The following is a 22,106-nucleotide window of genomic DNA, read 5'->3' as shown; positions in this document are numbered from 1 at the left end:
GTTGCGATTGTTCCTTAGGACTCGCTTAGGTCACTTTTGTGAACTACAACTGGGGCAAAAACCAACTAGAGCATTCCCCAGTTTTCTCCAGCTGTAGGCTGCAGCAGAGGTTCAATCAAAGAACCCATTATCTATGGCCTAGCACGGATGGGGAGTAAAGGCCAGGCAGGCACGTATCGCCTCAAGTGAGAGGCCCCACTCGGGCATCTTAGCCCCTCTAAACCATCTGGTGTCCAGCAATAGCATCTCCTTCTGAGGAGCCCTCTCAGAATGGCCCTTCCTTCCTGCCAGAAGATTGTCTCACTCCATCAGGCCACTGACTCGTTCATCCGTGGTAAGCTCTGGTAGCTCTACCCAGGGAAATAGTGTTCTGCTCATGAAGCACCCCTCTACCTCCCGATGACTTCACACAGACACAGTTGGCCTCATTACAGTTGCCTGAATAATGCAGGAGTTACAAGTCCCTTCGGAATTACAAGGAAAGCAGGAGCTCCGCAGATCGGTTGTATTTCACTTGGCAGCAGGCAAAATATCCAATTAAAGCTACAGGGGGCGGGAGATGTGGCGAATTCATGGTCGAATCGGACAATGAATTTCTGATTCCTCCACCAAACCCCCATTTCTGAGGGTGCCCTAAGTATACACTTCATAAATCCGACTAATCAATAGCCCTGGTGTTCGTAACTCCAGGCAGGAAGACACCAGCCCAAATCCTTGGGCACTCAAAACAAGGTCCCTAATGTCCTAAATGAGTTAGAACCTTCTTATAGTCTCCTTTCCCTGTTCACTGATCTCCCCCTTGTTATTTCACATGAACACAAAAGTCCCTAATTCATTCCCTGTGCACTGACACTTCTTGGTTGTGCGACATCTACCTATGTGCATTCGTGCCCTGTAGTCAGGCCCCAAAATGAGTCCCCATGGCCCAACAAGACACCTGGCTTTAGGGCCTGATCAGAGTCACTGGAGATCATTCTCTTTGTCCCACAGACCCTTGCTGCAGGGGTAAGGCATATTTGAAAAAGGTCTGTTCTTCCAGTACTGAAAGGGAAAGCCTCAAATTCCTGATGTGTGCAGTGAACAATAACTGCGAGTGACTACATCAACATTCATTGAACAAGACATACATTTAGCAGGCGCTGCAGTGATAGATGCAATGGAAGACTAGGAGGAAATTTGGCAATTTAGTACACAAGAAGGACCAAGGAAATGTTGAGCCTTGTGACAGAGTATGGCAGAGCATATAAATGCAAAGCAGACACACTGGTAATGATAGGTGAGGATCTGGCAATAAATAATAGGGCAAAGACTGTTGATCTGTATATACTTCCTATATCTATATATTACACAGTCAGCGTTGTAATTGCGTAGATATGGTTGGGCTACGTTTTTTACTGAAAACATATTTTTTTAATTGCTAATCACTTTGGCACTGTTTAATAATTTTTTTTTCATCTTTTTATTGCCAGTTTTAACATATCAATACAATGTATCAAGCAGTTATTAATCTCAGTCTACAGATGGAAATCAGTGCAGTCGTAAATAATCCAACAACGTCATCATCACAGCTAACCGTGACTGTATGTAAATGAATCAAGATTTATTCCCAGTATAGCAGTTGCCAACCATAGCACGATACTCATCCACAAGTGGAGAAAAGTTATCCAAGACCTCGATAGCTCCTCCAGGGACCCCATACCTTTTTGAATTTGCACAGGTACTTTTGACACTTATAGGCATATTTTCAGCACCCATATTCCCTACATTTACCCTATGGTTCAAATAACGGCTGTGTGGGCAGTCCCCATAGATGTGCGATGTTGCCTCGTGCTACCACCATGCCTACATCACAATATAAATGTTGGTGTATGACAGCTTCCTGTTCGTCCCATATCCCTAGAATGCCACATTTCCGGTTTAAAGTGAGCATTGATATCATAACCTTTTTCAAACACCTCATTACTTCACCCTAATGTTCATCTTAGCACAATCCCATATGGTATGCATGAATGTGCCCACCAGGCTAAAAGGCATTGCTGATTATCAGCATGCCCAATAGTCATCATCAATTCTCTCGTCTAATATACTCTGAGGAGTAGCATCAGTTGCAAGAACCTAAATCCTGCCCTGATTGCCATTGTCAGGTCCTCAATGTTCTGCTCCCTTGCTTTGCCAAAATCCACCAATGCTGAACAATGATAGTGGCAGAGTCTTCCAGCTGTGTGCATCATCTCTAAAGTTTTCAAGGATACTTCAGATTTTGTTTAGGGCAACCTTCTGGCATCATGTAACAAACATGCCCAGATAGCAAAACCACGGAAGATATCTGCAGCTAACCCCTGACTGGAGCTCTCGGAGTCCAAGTAGATAGTAGATAAATGACTGATTTTACCCAGTTTATGCAGAACCAGCTGTATTTACCAAATATATGTATTATCTGCATTATCCTGTCTACCCAAAAGCCTGGATCAGAGAGATGTAGCAGAATGTCATCTGCATACAATAAAATCCACTCCTCCCAGGTTGTGTACTATTTCAAGCCCAGTAACAGAGGATCCTCCCTCACCCAACAAGGGTTCCATTGCCAATTGGCTGTTGCAAAGACAACCCGCTACCTGTACACGGCCTCAATATCAGAAATAGGCAGTGTGGGTCACCGCCTGCCACATGTGCACAATGTCAAGGCCTCTTCTTTTCTCATGTCAGTGGATTATGGCCCGGCGACATGCTGGCTGTTCTCTGCCATCAACCAGGGCTCTATTTTACTGGATGGTGGAGATTTAGCAGGATTTGGTGGGAATTTCAATTAGCTGCTGCAGGAGCTCCCTAAGGACGCCACCATTTTCCTTAGTGTCAAACCATGCAACTTTTTGTTAAATCTGCTAAAAACAAAATTGCACACTCCTAGTAAAACGGGCTGCAGTTTGGCATGCCAAGGTTTGTGCAGATGCAATGGGAAAAAGGGGGCTGTTGGTAGGTAGTTTATTAGTAGGTTCAGGTAGGTACCTACCACTAGCAACAAGGCCACAATCACAAATAAGGCCCAGTCAAGTTCTTAATAAATGAATCCTTGCTCAACCCTTGGCAGATTGGCTGCGAGCAGGCGGCTTAACTTAGGAGACAGGCATGTAGCATGTGTAAAGCATTTAAAAACACCATTACATTAAATAAGTAAGACAAAACAACACTCAATAAAAATTCAACACCATTTTATAACCAGGCGATATTTTTATGATTAAAAGGACACCAAAATGACAAAAATCCAATGTAGGGAACCAGAGATATGTATTTTTAAAGATTAAAAGTAAAACTAGCGTGTAGAAGCAAATAGTTCTCAAAGGATTAAAAAAGGTCACGCTGTACCGGTACAAAGTCAAGAGTTCAGGCCACCCATGATGTAACACTTTTACACTTACTTCCAGAAGTATTTCTTGATGCAGGAAAGTGGTCCACAGCACCAGCCAAGAGTTCAGAAGGTTTGGTTTGCCTCTTGGGGTCTGGGTCTACAACTCCCACAATGCACCTGGTCAAGCCAAGTAAGATCCAGGTGAAGCTTGTCAGCTGGAGTTGCCCTCGTTGTTGATGTTGCATGCAGCCCATCCAGCACTTTTCTACCTGTTGCTGATCAGCTAGTCCTCTCCTTTTCCTTTAAGACAGGCAAAGTCCTTTTGTTGGGAAGCCTTATGAGGGCAGTAGATGCAGTCCTTATGAGTGTAGTCCTCTCTTGTGCAGTCCAATGAGTCCAGCAGGGCAGTCCTTCTTCTCCAGACATTTCTTTTGGGTCTTTGAGGGTCCACAACACGAATCCAAGTTTCTAAATCTCAGAGTTGCTCCATGGGAGGTTGGGACTCCAAGACCCACAATGCACCTGGCAACATCCTTAATAATCCCCTGAACTCTGTCAAGCTGGGTTCTTCTTGGTGCAGATTATGGAGGTGGATCTCCTGTAACCTGTTGCTGTCAGGGAGTTATCTCCTTCAACTTTCAGAGCAAGGCAAAGTCCTTTTTGGGCTGAAGGCCAAAGTGTGCAGCAGGTGGAGTCCTCAAGAGTACAGCCCTTTCTTGTGCAGTCCAAGGGTCCAGAAGGGCAGCCCTCCTTCTTCTTGTTTAAATGCAAGGATCCTGGTTACTGGACAGCTCTCCCATATTTATCCATGATTCCGGGATAACAAGCAGGGAGGCACCCCTGACCAATGGGGTACAAGGAGCCACCCTCAAGTATGACAGCTACCTCGAAAGTATGGCAAGTTCTTGTCCCGGAAGGCACTATACTTTAAAATGCAAATTGGAGAAATTCTTTCCTGGAGGTTAATATCTGGTTTGACTAACCTTCCCTAACACTCTCCTTCCAGTCCCTCTGTTAATTCAATTACGGGGGCTCCTGTGTGGCTGGGGATGCAGGAAGTGGGGGTGAGCATGTGTCTTGTCCTAACTGTTATTCACTCTTTGAAGACCAGTTTGGCTGCTCAAACCCGATACTGCTATTTGCTATACAACTACAGATCTCCTGCCACCAGATGTCCTTTGTCTTTATGCAGGCCACTTCACACATCATTAGAAAAGTTTGGCTCAGATTGTCAAAGGCTGGCCACTCAGGAGAGGCTGCTAGAAGACAGGATTTTGGCATAATAGAAAAACAAGTTCTATAACTTCTTTTCTGTGGTAGTTATAATAAATTTAACTTTGGCAATTTGTTGGATATATTCTATCATTTTAATGCTTTGAAGCATTAATTTAGCTCATTCCTGTCAAATAGTTATATTTCAGTAAAGTATTACCGTGTTAGCCTATTGAAACAATGTGCTACAAAAGGGAAAAACAAGATCGGCAGTTTTTCCCTCGCCAGGGCATATAAATCATCTTTTAAAATGTCCCTGCTTATAGTTACAAAACACCCTACCTCGGGTGCACCTAGGGGAGACCTCAGGGGTGACTTATATATAGAAATAAAGAAGTTTAAGACTTTGGAACTAACTTTAATGCCAAAGTTGAATTTGCATATAATTTGATTTTAAAAGCAGCCTGCAAATCATGGCTACCTTTGAAATGACATCAGGCAAAACAGCGGTGCACACTTAAATGTATTAAATCTACTCGGCTTCACTACCTACATGTCCTTTCATTTACTACGGGCTTAAAGGTAGGTAGTCAGTACCAACTGTAATGATACCTAATTGCCATGTATTTGTATTTGTAGCACAGGCCCTGGGTCAGGTTAGCAGAGCCCAGGGCCCAATCAGAGGCAGAAAACTAACATCTAGTAGTGAGAATGCAGATAAAAACTAAGTGGGGGACACTGCAAAAAGCCCTGGTTTCCCATATAAGCATTAATAAAGTGGCCTCTTCCACAGAAGTTCCCATTGGAAATTTTGATCTCTGATGCAGCAAAAGCCGCTGCGTGGATTTACACCAAACGTAGCATTATACGAAGAACATTATTCAGAAAGTGTGTTGTTTGTGCTTAGGTTTATATCTGGTTGTATGACAAAATATCAAGGAAAACAACCTTTACAAATACTGATTATCTTAATATGTGTTACCTAACTACAGATAACTGAAATGGATTCAAACTGAAAAGAGAACATTAGTGAAATTAAAGTTGCATACATATTTCAAAATCAAACACCACCACTAAAAATAAAAAGCAAGTGAAACTTAAAATGTTAACACAGAATTAACTAACAACTTTGGTTTAAAAAATAAAATAAACAAGAGTTAAAAATAAAACAAAATTCATTATTTATCACATAAAACGAATACTACCATTATTTTTCCAACAGTTCAAAAGAAACACCTGTGGCAAAAACCATTTAAATGAACAGACAATTAAAGTAACGTTTCCAGAAATTAACACAAAAATCTAATTCATGAGTATACATATAGAAAAATGTTTTACAAATGCATAAATAATTACCTAGTAAAAGTACAGTTATTAGTAACTTTTTATTTATTCAATATTGTATAACAGAGATAAAAAAAGTCTAACAGACAAACCCTTTGCCTCCTAAGTCTGAAGACTGGGTTAAAGCTGCATCCATAACGGCTCGATTAGACCAGCGAGGAGGAAATGAGAACTGTTTGAACATTTGGCAGGCCTTTACAATGTGGGGGAGAGGTCTGGGGCTAGTATAACTCCTCTTGGCTCCTCTCGGTCCTATGATTACACCAAGCCACCAACAATGGGGCAGGTCTGGTTGCAGGCATAGACCAAAGCGAATGCAGCAGCCACTGGGCGCACATGTTGGATGGGCGGCTCTTAAAGAATTGCAGACGCATACTTGGTGAGTTGAGGACAAAAAAAAAAGTCTAACAAAGTCCCACACAAGATCTCAGAAAGGAAAATTATGTTTTAACCTCATAGGATACACGTACCGCAAACAAAGTACAAGAAAAAAAAAGAATGTACTGTGTACTGAACATGTACAAAATATTATTCTAATGTATGTAATGGGAGGGCAACTACAAAAAAATGAAATTCTTGAAAATGTTTGCCTCCACCTCATATTCAGGGTCATCATCTACCAATATAGCTTGTGCTTTAACCGGACATTGGATTTTCTGTACCACTGGTTTAAGTAATGAAACATAAAAAACAGGATGTATTCGCAGAGTGGAAGGGAGTTCATGGACCCAGCCATATGCAAACCAGTCTTGACTCTGTTCTTTGTGGGAACAGTCTAGCCCGAACAACCAAGCCAGGTCCTCCCTGGACCAGAAACAAGCATCCTGGGACAGGTTTCAGGGCATCACCCTTCATCAGCCTGGCTAGCTTCAATCCAGAGGTGCAGTGAGCACGGGACCCACATCTGGGCATACCCTTCCCACTTAGGGCATATGCAAAAGAAACAATTGATGAACGGAATGCTGGACAATTTCAAACATTCACCCCCACAAGGATCTGTGTTTAATCCATCATTCTTTGTGAATAGTTCTTCTGAATACACAACTACTACTATGCGATCTTTAGCAATGATGGGTGGATGCTCACTAAGGTGTCTCCATAGACTTATAACCCAACCGTGATAAAGCATCAGCTTTCCCATGTTTCCTTCTTGTCTGAAATTGAATGACAAAATCAAATTTATTAAAGTACTAGGTCCAGTGCAATTGTCATAAACTATGCACATGCTGATTTTAACAACTTCAGATTCCTGTGGTCTGTAAGAACTGTGACAGTGTGTAATGCTCCCAACAAATATTCAAGCCGTTCTTCAAAAGCCCTCTTTATGGAAAGCAATTCTCTATCCCCCACCGAATAGTTTTGTTCCTTAGGACTGCGTTTATGATAATAGAAGGCAAAAGGATGTAAACAACCAGATAATTTATCTCTTTGATAGAGGACATCCCCAATGGCTACCTGAGAGGCATCAGCCTCCAAAATAAATGGCTGGGAAGGATCTGGATATTTCAATTTTGATGCTCTAATAAACCCTCCTTTTAGCTCCTGAAAAGATGCTTCTGGCGCAGAGGTCCAGCGGAATGTGGCTCCCTTACGTAAGAGGTTAGTGATTGGGGAAGCTAAGGTAAAAAAAGTATGAATGAAACGCCTGTAAAAGTTTGCAAAACCTAAGAAGCTTTGGTCTGCTTTTACTGACTAAGGCAACTTCCAAAGTGTAATGGCTGATACCTTTTGTGGGTGCATTCTTACCCCTTCAGGAGACAACAAAAATCCCAAAAGGTGACTCTAGATGTATTGAATTCACATTTGTTCAACTTGACATACAGATTGTTGTCTCTTAGGTTCTCCAACACTGCTCTAAGATGCTTGGTATGCTCTCCCATAGACGAGGAATAGATTATAATATCTCTATATAAGCAATGGCACATATATCTAGCAGTTCTCTCAGTGCTCCATTAATAAAAAACTGGAAAGCAGCAGGCACATGACAAAGGCCAAAGGGCATCACTAGATATTCATATAGTCCAAACTTCATGCAAAGGGCTGTTTTCCATTCATCACCATTCTGAACCCCCACCAGATGGTACGCTCCTCTTAGACCAAGCTTAGTAAAGATGGTTGATCTTTCACTTGGTAGAACAAGGATTGTATTAATGGCAATGGTTACCTGTTTTTAACTGTGATGTCATTCAGTGATTTGTAGTCGTTCTAAGACTGCCCTCTTGTTTTGGGATAAAAAAAGAGGAGAAGAAGCAGGGGAGCAAGGAGGTCTAATGAATCCAATTTGTAACATATCATCTAAGTATTCACACAGATCTAGGTTTTCCTTTTCAGTCATTGCATAGATCCTACTGCAGGGTATAAGTGCTCCAGCAATTAGGTCAATGTGACAATCGTAAGAGCGCTGTGGTGGAAGCATAGAAGCCTTTTTTTATCACACACTTCAGCCAAGCCCTGATAGTACAAAGGTAAATCTGGCATGTCTGTATCATTTATCACACCAATTTCTTTCTGATTTTTAATTCCCTGAGTGCAATGCTTATTACATAAGGCAGAACGGAATGATACAAAGGGGTCCATTAGGTTGTAGGGCGGATTGCCACCGCCCGCATGGCAGTGGCGATTGGCCCTACATCCTTCCCCGCCCGTCACCCATTTACCCCGCCATATTAGGATGGCGGGGGGTACCATGGCGGATGGGGAGACCGACCGACGCTTTTCCGACCGGTCGACGAGTCGACCGGGTGGAAAAGGGTTTAATATGGTGGCGGTGTCTGCTAGACACTGCCATCCATATCAGGATGCAGGCGGGGGGCAGCATTTCCGTGACAGCAGAAAGGCATGCGGATCTTGAAGGTGGGTGCACGTTGCGGACCCCAGGATGTTGGGGGGCACATGGGGGGTACCTATGGTACCCCAATGCATGCACAACATGGCAGGCACCGCGCGGTGCCTGCCACGTTGTGCATGCATATGCACAACATGCATTTTTGGCATTGCGGCGTGTGATGCTGAAAGCACCGCCCGCCGCAATGTTAAAAATGCAGGATGCGCCCGCCAGTGTGGCGGGCGCATCCTAATCAGCCCCACGGGAAGCCAAACAGGCGTCAGGCTCTTTAGTTTCCTGAGTCACTATGTCTCTTGGGTTTAGCAAGACCATCTCACAGGAAATGTCCTTGCTTCCTGCAAGATAAGCATAACTTGTTGTCTCTACCTCTTTGACGCTCTTCTTCAGTAATCTTCCCTATTTGTATTGGTTCGGGTTCTTCTGGAGTTTTTGATATCTGTTATTTTCTCTTTATAAAACAGAACTCTAGTCTCAGAATGCCCTTTTTCTCTGTGTCTTTCACTTAATCTATGATCTAGCTCAATTACTAAATCAATAAGAGCATCACAAGAATTGGGAGGGTCTACCACTTGAGCTAACATGTCTATTAGGTCATCTTTGAGTCCTCTGTAAAATAAAGAGCTACGTTTGGCATCAGGCCAACCTGCTTCTGCAACAAGTCCATTAAAACTGGATATATAAGTCATGAGGTATTTTAGGTTTAACAATTCTATGTTCACAGATTGCATGAAGGAGCGTTGGTCGAAATGTCTTCTTAACTCATCCTTAAAAGTAGTGTCGTTATTTAGCACCATGCCATTATGCTCTACTAGGGGAATAGACCACGTGGCTGCAGTTCCCACCAAATAGGATAAAACAAACTCCATCTTTGCCTGCTGTGTGGGAAAACATGAGGCCTTGCACATAAAATTCAACTGCCATTGATTTATGAACATAGCAAATTTTGTGAGGTCTCCCATAAAACACTCGGGAGGGGCCAAAGGAACAGCAGTCAGGGAAGTGATGTGGATCACTGGATTGCCTGTCCCAGAGGTGGAGGCCAAAGAAAATGGGTTCCCAGCAGCTCACTGAGTTGTCCCCGTAGCATTATTAGGGATACTGCTCTGTTGTAGAGTGTTTACTCTCAGTGTAAGAGCTTCTGTTTCCGTCTGTAAATTCCCTATCATATGGGCTAGATCTTCTAGGGTGTTTCTGCAGGAGCAACAGGAAAAGTGAAGCAAGGTCCCAACTTCCTCTCACCACCAAGACTGTCCAACAATGTCAAAGCGAGTCGTGGGAGAAGGGGGAAGAGGGGAAGGGAAGAGAAAAGACACGTTTCCCATGGAGTCAGCACAGGGAGATAAATAATGTCTTGAAGTATCTTTATGTTTCTGCATATAAGGAAGAGAACCATGAGTACAGCCTTTCTGGTAATGCAACAAAAGATACAGTACTATGCATGTGGCTACACTTCAAATAAAGACTACCTGTAAAATTCCCCTCTTCCGAATTAAAGATTTGACTGCACACCCAGGAGTGATATAGACTCTATGGTAATAATAAGAAAGAAGAGCATTTGGTTACAGAGTACAACAATCATAAAGTTTAGTTCATGTGAAAAGGAATGGGACATGTAAACCCACCAATATATATTATGTACATTTCCCATAGGTATCGCAAAAGAATATAAAGAGTGGATACCTCTTCTAAAAAACACTCTTAGCACAAAAATTGTAATAAAAATAGTGTGGGGCTTTATCACCTCAAAGCTATAAGGTCTGTACTGTAGTACTTAACATGTTTTCTTTCTTTCTCTTTTAGGACCATAAAGCCAGTACGAGAAAAGAAAGGAATCTCCACACGCTAGGAACCACAATCACAGCCTTTATATTACTGCTGTCTTTTAGAGTTTTTTCAAGTAACTGTAACTCGTGCCCTAAGGTAACTATAACTTGCACCCTCACCAGGCACTGCTAATTACCCCACATATTGCATCACTGTTAGACTTGGCATCTTTGACGTGTTTCCACTGCCTTTTTGCTTTCTGACCTCCCGGTTTTGACTCTGTTTTTGCTGGTTTAGTGTCTCTGCGCACTTTCTCACTGCTATTCAGTGTTAAAGTGCAAGTGCTCCTTTTGTAAATTATGTTATGAATTGGTTTTTCCATGATTGGCATTCTTAATTTACTGGTGAGGCCTTAGTAAAGTGCACAGAGAGTGCCAGGGCTGGTAAATCAAATGCTACTAGTGGGTTTGCAGCACTGGTTGTGCCACCCACAGAAGTAGCCCTGAAAAGGTAACTCAGACCTGCCACCGCAGAGTCTGTGCACAGTTTGTAACTGCCATGTCAACCTGGCAAGTGCACTCACTTGCTAGGCCCCAACCTTCCCTTTTCCTACATGTCAATCACCCCTAAGGTTGGCCCAAGGGATCCTTGTGGGCAGGATGTGGTGTATGTTAAAGGTTGGACATGTGCTGAAGTGTGTTACATATCCTGGTGGTGAAGGACAGTATATTTTGTTTTTCACCATTGCAAGGCTACCTGTTCCCATAGGACAGAATGGGGAGTTTGTTTATACCATCTTATAAACATAACTACCCCTGGGAACAAGGTAGAAAAATAAAGTTTAGTATGTCTGTTAAAATGCATCTTTTAGTGAAGATGATTTTTACATTCTGTGTTTGAAAATACCACTTTTAGAAAGTAGGTATTTTCTTGCTTAGCCATCCTGTGTGCCTCTGCTGGGGTTGTGGATCGACTTTCTGGCTTTGGGATGACAGGGGCTGGAGAGGGGCAGTGGCTCCAGAGAGCCTGGTGGTTCAGGGCTGGGCTGAATAGACCTGGACCGCATTTAAAGTAGTGGGAGGAGATTTTCTTGCACCCGAATGGGCCTGCTCTGCCTTGCACAATGCCGTCTCCACTCCCTGCCAGGAAGTTGCACCAATGAGGACAGAACTGCTTTGGGCTGGGTACAGACATTCTTTGCTTCAGAGAACAAAGGATTTGGTGGTATAAATATTGGGGCCCAGCCCCCAGAACTTTAGAACTCTTTTGGAACCCAAAAGACTGGCAAGAAGAAGAGCTGGAGAAGCTGTGAGGGGGGACTACCACTTTGCTGTGTGCTTTGCTGTGTTGGCCTGCAGTGACTGCTTCTGTCTTGAGCAGTGAAAGGACTGGACTAAACTTTCTGCAATTTCTTTTTGTGAGTTTCTCCAAGGCCTTAAGGTAGAGCTTGCCCTCTGTTCAAGAAGTCTCAGGAACAGCAAAGATTTCAAGTTCTTCTGCCCTCAGCACTGGGGACAGTGTGTTTTGTGCTGCAACAGAAGAAAAAGCAACCCGATGCCATCTACGATGCCGCTGATGACTCCGTATCCTGAAGGCACCACAGAGGGCACCGCAGCAATGCCTCACCACAACCCTGGTCTCCCCAATACCGCCATCTGACGCCACCAATGAGCCGCTGCTTGCACCGTGACCTGTGGGCACCACACTTCGCACCACTTCGCTTCACGACTCTGCCTTGGTATCCCCGACCCCGCCGCTCCACGCCGACATCTACGCTGCTGCTTGCACCATGGTTTGAGGGCACCTCTCCTAAATTACATGATGCACCATTCTCATCCCGCACCGCAGCCTTGGCCTATCGATGCCGTGCAATCGACTCCAGTTCGTCAGCCGACAACAGCGCTTCAGCAATGACAACGCCACTGCTCGCACCGTGACCTGTCAGCACCGTGACGAGCAACGCATTACTTCCCACTGCAGCCCTGGTCTCACCATCACCACTGGACAACTGTCACCGAGCAGATGCCTGCACCGTGACCTAAGGGCACTGAACGCCTCACCACTGCACTTTGCACCTCAGCACGAGACGCCTGCCGACGCCCCGTCTTCAACCACGAGGAGTTCGATCTGCAATGCTTGTGACTTCAATGGCCCAACGACTCCTGCACCAAACTCCAGAACCGACACCTGGGGATGCCGTACTTTCAGAGCTCAAGCAGAGGTCACCGACGCCTGCATTTTTAAAGCTACTGTCTGTGGGTCTTCCCGACACCGTAGCTGCCCACGACGCCGCGTTCAGCCAGAACTGTTTGGATTTGTTGTTCACGACACTGTGATAGCCCCAGACAGAGCTATCGACTACAAGGAACTGTTATTCAAGTTTATTTTGATAACTGAAGATTTCTAAGTAGTGTATTGTGGATTTCTAATGTTTTTGGTCTTGTTGTAAGTATTTTAAAATATTGGATATTTTTCTAAACTGGTGTGGTCTTCTTTTGTAGAGCTTAAACTGTATTACTGGTTTCTTATGTGCAAATGCTTTACACACCGCCTCTAAGATAAGCCTGACTACTCGTGCAAAGCTACCACGGGGATGAGCAGGGGTTATTTTAGGAGTGCAACTCCCTTATCCTGACTAGAAGGAAGGGTTGCTATTTGGACAATGTGCAAACCATTGTCCAACTAGAGACCCCCATTTCTAACAATAACTCATAATATCTTCTATGGCACCATTGATAATATCACTGTCACATCTGCAGTAAAATGATTGATGAGAAAGCTGTGCATGGCAAGGGCGTTAGTTATAGTAACCTTAGGGCACGAGTGGTGGTAGCTGCCAGTGGCCTGGAGTGACATTTGGGTGACATAAAGTTATTTGCTTCTAAAAGACTCAACGTAAAGGAAGAAGAGGCATTGTTTTTGGTTGAAATGCATTAAGCTGTGCATCGTATAGGATCCTTTTTAAAATAAACACGTATAAGAGTGGTATATATGTCTGAATTATTGAGCAATTAATGAACATACCTTTTTTTCTAAACAGAGTTTTATATAGCTAGGCAGGAGGGAGGGACAGTTCCAGTTTAACAGAACACTCAGAGTAGATAGGATGGCTGTGGCAGGTTAATGAAATATGGTGGGCAAAACGAAGGGAGCAGGGTCATGCACAAAGACATCTGAGGATAGGGGAAAGATGATAGGGGCAGCAAGCTAAGCACAGAGGCTAAGCAGAAGAGCAATGATGGGGTATAGAATTGGGCAGCGGAGGGCAGGAGGAATGGGCAGGGATATCAAGCTAAAAGGAGGGCAGTGGCAGCACATCAGACCATGCAGGGCAGGAAAGAGAGGGCTGGTGCATTGACTTTGACAACAGAGGGTAGATAGGAGGTGGATGGGGCAGCAAGCTAAATGTTCAGGGCAGGCAAGAAGGACAGTGGCAGAACAACGGCCACACAGGGCTGTAATGAGGGAACAGTGGCATGGATTTGGACTTGAACAATGAGTGACAAGGAGGATGGGGCCCAGGAGCTGCAAGCTTGGGTAGGGGCAGTGCAATGCCAGGCCAGGCCCTGTGTCCAACCTCCACCCCCACCATGCATTGTGATGGGCACCTTAATTAATGTTAAAAAAAAATAGAAATTCACAGAACAAAAACAAAGGTTACAGGGACGTTATAGTTAGGTTCTGATTTTACAAGCACAAGACCTAGAAATTCAGCTTTTACAGTTAGAGTTATTTCAAGTAACTATAACTCATGCCCTAAGGTAACTATAAATTGTGCCCTCGCCCTGCACTGCTAATTACCCCACATATTGCATCACTCATAATATTTTCTATATCTTCTATGGCATAATTCATGATATCACTGTGACAGTTGCAGTAAAATGATTGATGAGAAAGCTGTGCATGGCAAGGGCGCGAGTTATAGTTACCTTAGGGCATGAGTGGTAGTAGCTGCCAGTGGCCTGAAGTGACATTTGGGTGACATAAAGTTCTTCGCTTCTAAATGACTCTACATAAAGGAAGAAGAGGCATTGTTTTTGATTGAAATGCATTAAGTTGTGCATCCTGTAGGATCCCTTTTAGAATAAACCTGTATAAGAGTGGTATAAATGTCTGAATTCTGGAGCAAATAATGAACATACCTTTTTTTTTTTTTAAAAAGAGTTTTATATAGCGAGAACTTGACTCGAAGGTATCAGAGCATTTTACATGTTGCGTTACATGAGGACACATTCATTTTTGTTCGGCATGGGGAGATTAAGTGATTTGCCCAGAATCACAGGATGCTGCACGTCATTGCAGAGACTCGAACCCAGTTCCCTAGATTTGAGGTTGACTGCCCTGGCCGTGAGGCCACATATTCTAGGAAGATCATATGCATATTACAGCGGTTATTGAGTCAAAAATATGAAGCAGTGAGTTTGAATCTTTGAGGAATAATGATGTATGACGAATGGATAATGGAAAACTGTATTGCCAACAAAAATATAATTTTTACCAGGCTTTTAGAAAAAATATGTAGGTATTACAAAGGTTGCACATAATAAATTTATCGAAGGATCTGCGGTGGTTCCTTGTAGCTTATGCTCCGGAGACCACTCTGTGCAAAGTACAAAGGAATTAACAATGTGTCCATGTGAATATATTAATCATGAAACAAATAGTAAGAAAATGTGGTTTAAAAAATGACTTGGAGGAGAATAATGACAGTCCAGGTGTCCCATTATCCACTTAATGGTTGGCTTTAAAAGTGACAATTATATAAGTAGTACTTCCATTAGAAGAAAAAGAAGTGACAGGATGAAACAGTAAAAAAAATTTACCTGCTAAAAATAATGCATTCTATGAGAACAGTGCATATGCACTGCTAAATATGTATTGATGCAGAAAAAGCAGGAATATGCAGAATGTATGGACAACAAAAGTTAGGGGGGATCTGAAAATCAAATCTTGCATTTGTGCAACTAGGCAGATTAAATTATCCCAGTTTTAAGTATATATCGACACCAGCACTGTGGCATACTAGAATCGAGGGCAGAAAATTTCGAGGGGCAGAATATTGAAAGGTAACTGTGGATAGCGAAGTATACATTTACTGTTCCTAACTCCACATTTCCATCGTCGTAGGTACATATGTGTGGAGTTAGATATAGAAGATCTAGACTTACTGACCTGCCAATATTTTATTTTCGATAACCTGTCCTTGATATTTTGTCCTATCAATGATGTTGAATCGATATTCGGGGGGCACACGTACACCGTTTTTGGAAGTACAGAGTTACAGTACAGGCTGTGCTGAATTGTATTTACGAAGGAGAGAGCACAGGTTATTAGTCTTAGAAGATAAAAATATAATTTTTGTCTGTGAGCTGGAGACTGACAAGATACACTATGATAGCAAATGCATCATGGAAATTCATTAGTCGTGTTTTTTTTCTTCAAGTTACCAGTCAGAGCATTAGATTAAATCACCATTCCAATTAAACTAAAAGTGCTGGATCAGTCACTAATGTTTAATGTAAAGGTATTGGCTCATAGTTAAACATATTCCATTTTGGTATGGTGTGCTCTTGTTGATACAATGAAATATGCTTTGGAGGATGTGGCTGCATTGTCTTACCCCAGTGTTACCTGCCCTCCTCCTTGATTCTTGTCAGTGCCCCTCACTGCTCACCCTTTCTGCGGCTGCCCTGGCGCCCGCAGGGTGCCCTAGAAGGGTGGGTCTCTAGTGCCAGCAAGGCACCAGCCCACCCCCCTTCCTCTAATTATGGGGACCCCTCGGGGAGGAGTCCCCCTACACTGGCAGCCAGGGGTTGCGGCGCGCAGGGCCCGTCATTTCCGGGGCGCGAAGAACGGGGGGGATATATAGGCCTCCACCACCCTCTGTCCTTCCTCTTTTGCGCCCTGGACACGCCGTCTGGACATTGCTGGTGAGAGCTGCTAATGGGTGAGTCCGTGTTCACCACCCCCCCAACCCTCACTCCGGCACTGCACGGCCATAACCTGGGCTGTTGTCTGCCGGAGGGTGAGGGGTATGCAGCTCCCCCGGTCCAGAGGCAGGCTCCCTTGGAGCAGACGATGTTGGTACGTTCAGGGAGGCACCTGGGGGGCGAGTGGCCGTGGATGTGGCGTCCGGGAACTTCCAACCCCGTCTCTCCACGGCCCTTGTCGCCGATTAGGATCTGTTGGCGCTCCTCCTGGAGCAGCGGTTAACCAAGGAGCAGTAAGCACGGTGAGCGCAAACACCCCCCCTCCCCCAGCAGGCACCAATGGGTGTCGCATGTCCGGCAGTCGCTGTAGGTGATGGTCTGCCGCGGGGGGAAGGGAGAGCTTAGCACAGCTTCGGGGGGGGGGGGGAGTACGGCCCATGCTGTCTGGCCCAGCACCTGGCATGCTATGTCATGCAGCCTGCTCCAGACCGGAGTTGCCCAGAGGGGTTCCCTGGTAGGTCCATGGTGTGCACCACAGCAGTGCTACACACTCCGAGCCGATCCTAGCACTAGGCAGGTCCCTGCCCGGCATTAACTGTTGGCAGCTGAAGCACTCTTCGCTGTGCCCGGTCTGGGCTCCAAACCGGGGCCGGGTGGAGGAGGCCAGCAGCTGTTGCTACTCCCGGCTGGTCCGTTGCAGGCTTGTTTCGGGGCCGGTCAAAAGAAAGGTTTGGCCTCTCTGTGGCAGCAATACGATATGCGGGAGTGTTTAACTTGCTTCGGGAAGTGGCTAGTGATCACGTCCTAGGAGTGGTGGTTAGGTGATCCTTGCATGGCAGTATTACGATATGCGGGAGAGTTTAACTTGCTTTGGGAAGTGGCTAGTGATCACACCCTAGGAGGGGTGGTTAGGTTATCCTGGCATGCCTGGCGGATGCCTGGGCATCTCGCCGCCTGGTCGGGCCCAGGAGCTCTTCGTTGGTGTCAGTCCCTGCAGTTAGACCACCCCTCCGTCAGTGTGTGGTGCCTGTGGGAGAGGGGAAAGGCTCCAGTTGTAGGCACCCCCCGTCGTGGCATGTAGCGTGGTCGTGGGAAGGGGGGGAGGCGTGAATGGCATAGGGTGCTCACAGTTCCAGACCACATTGTTCCCCGCGACACGCTTTTCTGCACGCCGGGCCCGCTGGCGTGGAGCACGGGCAGTGGATGTGGGTGCGAGGAGTGCAGGCTGGGCCTTATGACTGAGATGAACTGCTAGTCAGGCATTTGGTAAAATAGTCATGGCAAAAGGGTAAGTGAGTGCCACTCGCCCCGAGGGGTGTGCATGAGCCTGCGCGTACCTGAATTTAAACAACAAGACGCTGCGGTCCGGAGTGTGTGATCATGTGTGGGGACTTTCATCCGTTTACACAGGATACAGGTAGTGTGCCTGTACCAACAAAAGGGGGCACAGTTCAGTAGGCTTTTCCCCAGTCTGGGGGTTGAGATTGCTCGGGTCCCGATTTGAGTGGCAGCATTTGCGGGCTGGGTGCTGCGGCTGCCGGAGTGTGTCTTTGTCCCGGTTGCGGGGGCAAGAGAGCTGCATGTCTGGGCCCACGGCCTGGTTATGCACGGGCCCGACTGGTTTTGTTCAATACCTTGTGCGCCTTCCAGCGGTGCACCTGATACTTAATAAAGGGATGCTGGAAAACAGTAGTAAACTATTACAGAGTATCATGTAAGATATTCCTAGACATCAATTGAGTCCTTCTTTCACCAACACTGTTCAGAGGGATAGAGATGATGGGGCCCGTGCTACTGCCATACCACCCTGAATGCGCCCGATCCCGGAAGCTAAGCAGGGTCGCGCCTGGTTGGTACTTGGATGGGAGACCACCTGGGAATACCAGGTGCTGTAGGCATTTCCAAAAGTTTTTTTTCCTTGCTATTCATTTTGCCCTGTTAATTGTAAACTTTGTTGTATCTGGTTGTCATAACAGATGGCTGTTCATAGCCTTTGAATGATCAGGATAACAACTGGAGGCTCACGTACTAACACACATATTGGCTGTCCAGGTATTCCACAGAGTGCAATGAGGTGCTTACGCCATCGGGGTGCACTGTCCCGCTGTTTAGTTGTCTCTCCTTTCTCGATAGAGTAATCTGAGCCCTTGTTCCCGCTGCGTGGAACCCCTTCTCACATGCTAATTCATGTAGCGCAGAAATGCAGGGTGGCTTCTTAGCACTGTGCTGGTGACTCACAAGCTCTTCGGGGGTTCAAGTATCAGCGCAGATTGTGTGGCTTGACAGGCCACTAGGCTATCTCATATAGCTGCTCTGGGGCGGCGGATGGCGCGGTGAGTGATACCCTCCTCCGGTGAGGCAGCAGAACAGCAACACTATAGGCTGGCAATCCAGGCAGGGCGGCTGAGACGTCAGGTGTGCTAACTGAGCAGTGTCTCCCGTTCTTGATTGGGGCGCCCTTTACTGGGAGTAGTGGGATCTCTGACCTCTCTGGTATCCGCGCTGGGGATATGCTGCACAGCACCAGCGAGTGGGTGGTTTAGCAGAATGGGTGAGGAGCGAGGGACACAGTGTCTGTGGGCGCTCCTGTCTCGAATCACTTGGGAGAATTAGAAGATATGGGAGTGTTTTCAAGAACCGATAGTGTGTTTTCAAAAAGGAAGAACATTTTCGCAGCTTTAAGTAGAGATGCAAGAGTTTTCTCAGGTTTGTTGCATGTCTTCATTAAGTGACATGAGCACACTCTTCTCACAGGGCTAACCCTGTTCACGGATGCACCAGGCCTTTCCACTCGAACATCAGACCAGAGCATGCCATGCCCCTTGCCTAGTGCTCTGCACCACGAGCGTTTTAGTGCTTCCGGAGCCTAATCATTGGGTGTGCTTCTCTTGGTTCGAATGTGTTTCTGCCTGCAATGCTGAGGCAAGAGCAATGATGGCTTGGTCACTAGACCCTAGGAGAGATACGTCGGTAGCGAGAATTCAGGAAACAGCAGTTTCCCTTGATGAACACAGTATCGTCTACTCATATCAGGGCCTTGAGGTGCTGTAGGTTGCCCATATAGGTTCAGTTCCCAGCCATATGGATGAAAGTATATGGGTAGGTTGGGTGGGGTGGTTTTTCCTCGGGGTAACACCGGTCGGGTACGTGATTGAAGCTAGGATGCTTCACTTGTAATGCACAGGTGCCACGTAAAGGAGCAATTCACAGCCGGTTTGCCTTTCGTTTGCATGTGTTGCTGGGGGTGCGGCAAGTGGTGCCATCTGTGGGGTTACTATTAGCCAGGCCTACCGGTAATGGTCACTATGATCCAACTAGTCAGAGCTACGAATTGTATGGCCTCAGGCTACCATACACGGGTATGTTTGTGTAATTGCTGATATCGATAGGTCTCATCCTTACTGTCTGATTTTGCTCACAAAAAAACAGTTAGTCATAGGCCTTCACTGTCACTCGTACTTGCACTGATATGACAATCCACAGTGCTGCTTATTTACCTTGGCAACCTACAACCTGTGACAAAGCCACGACCCCTGACATGCTGTAGGTATGGTGTCCTTGCTTTATCATACCCTGGAAGGCAAGGGGAGAAACAGCAACATACCAGCCGGGCGACACAACTGATATGCAAAGAATTTTGCTTGATCGGGTTAGCCATACCCTTACCCTCGTTCGGAGCAGAGAAGGTTTTGCGGTTACTGCCTCCGAGGGACTTTTGATGTTTAGTGATCGTATCACAGCAAATGTTGATGGTCCGCGGGGGAACCACAGACGTGTCTGATGGTGCCGGGGGGCACATTGATTGATTAACACCTTCGCTCTGTTGGCAATGCACAGCCTTCTTCAGGATGCGTAGGGGGCTCTGGCGCGTTTAACACAGCATGTTGAGGTCAGGTGTGCCTACTCGTGCACAACAGCACATGCGGTAGTATTAGCAGCTGCCCTTGGTAGAAACGTATTTGGGCCCCCCCTTTTGGAACAGCGTTGAAATTGATACAGTCCAGCTCTTTCTAAATGAGTTTGCATACAATATTCAGGGATGGTGACGTGTTTTCAACATGGTCACAGCAGCAGCTCACTGTTATTACTGGGAATAATAGGTAGCATTTAGGAGGTTCTGTTTTGATAAAAAAGAAACCTTTTAGTGATGTTGTAAGTGTTGAACACATTGCCCAAGCAGCGCATGGGGAAGCTTTGCAGGTTGGCATACCGGGGTCAGTAATCGGAACGCTGTGGGTCGGTAGTGCGACCATTGATGGTAGTTTGGCTCTCACAGGGAGAAGAATGTAAAGACACTAGTTCTTGGTTGGCGCCAATTTGATAAGGGACGGTGTTCTTGGCAAGCACATGGAGTTGGCTAACCGGTGGGGGGGGCCAACAGATAATCAAGGGACCATTCATAAATGTGGCCAATTCCAAAGGTGGTCTAAGCACCCTTATGCATCAGAGGTTTAAAGCATTCAAGAAGGCTATTAAGGGATCAGTTTCAACATGCTCTTGTACCCCTAAAGGTGTCGATTGTCTCACAACTTCAGCTTTGCGAGTATAAACTCCTGAGGAGTTGCCTTGGTCTACTGGTCTCCATTTAAGTAGCTTTCATGGCTGCAGTTCCAGAGTTTTCATTTTCCTTATGTTCAGGTATAGCACGCCACCAGCCTAGGTCACATGACCGCAGATTATGCTGAGGCAGGTAAAGAAAGCACCTTGTTTGAGGTTCCCCTTTCAGCAAGAGCCTTTGCATCGCCGGGAGCTGTTACAGTTGATATGCCTTCTTTAAGTCACTTGGCATTCTGAATGATTATAGAGTTTCAGATAGAAGGGACAGGTTGTCTAGTATCGGTTACGTCTCTACAATGCCCCTGATGACTGCTTCTATGGTTTCGTCTGGAAATGGCTGGGCTTAACACACACGTTCCCTGTTTTACAGGGGGGTATGGTGGATTTGTGTTGATTGGTGGTATTGCTTACTGTATTGGTCTCATTTGCGGTTGAGCTTGCTATTCATTGAAGGCGTTGTTCAGGGGTGGACCCTTCAGCGGTGTCTTGGTGAGTGACTGTCGCAGGGGTTTGGGTGTGGTGTCTTTCCTTTTGACTTGGAATTTTCGGTGTAAACCCCGGTGTCCTGTCCTGCGCTGGGGTGGTGTGCGCCGTGAAATGCCTGTTTTGTATTATTGCATTGAGCGAAGATTTCGCTGCTTGGCCAACAAGGTCGTTTGGCCACCATGAGTTATGCATGCAGCCCGTATCAATGTCTTATTGATGGATGTGCTACTGATGACAATGGTAAAATGGTTGTCGGTTTTGGCCAGGGCTTGGCAAGTTTTGTTTAATCTTTCTCACCTAACACTTGTGCATCATAGGCCTAGAAGCCAAGTATACTTCACAGGGCTCTGCTCACACCAAAGTGGGCCAAGATCACACAAAGCCCAGGATGAGAGTGCGGTGTCAGTCATATATGGCGAATTATGAGAAACATGCCAGTGGCAGCATATATGACATCACAGATTTGATCAGTGGTATGATCATGGTTCATCCTTTGTCGCAATATAGACAAAAGTTACGGTCAGGCTGTTTTGCAAAGAATAGTTATTTTGTCTCCGCGCGTGCCTCTCTCGCAGTACAGCGAGGTCTATTTCATCTCCCAACGCGGGGATTGTGTGCCATT

At 45.7% G+C, this 22,106-nt stretch overlaps 1 pseudogene; it reads left to right on the top strand.

Annotated features, from left to right (window-relative positions):
* Positions 1–18,230: 18,230 nt before the first annotated feature.
* On the top strand, positions 18,231–18,339 carry LOC146830954 (5S ribosomal RNA; annotated as a pseudogene).
* The last annotated feature ends 3,767 nt before the right edge of the window (positions 18,340–22,106 follow it).

This window comes from Triturus cristatus, chromosome 5_1 (genome assembly GCF_964204655.1).
Source record: "Triturus cristatus chromosome 5_1, aTriCri1.1, whole genome shotgun sequence".
In the NCBI taxonomy this organism is placed as follows: Eukaryota; Metazoa; Chordata; class Amphibia; order Caudata; family Salamandridae; genus Triturus; species Triturus cristatus.
Note: the sequence above shows the minus strand (reverse complement) of the source record. Positions and strands in the feature narration are given on the sequence as shown.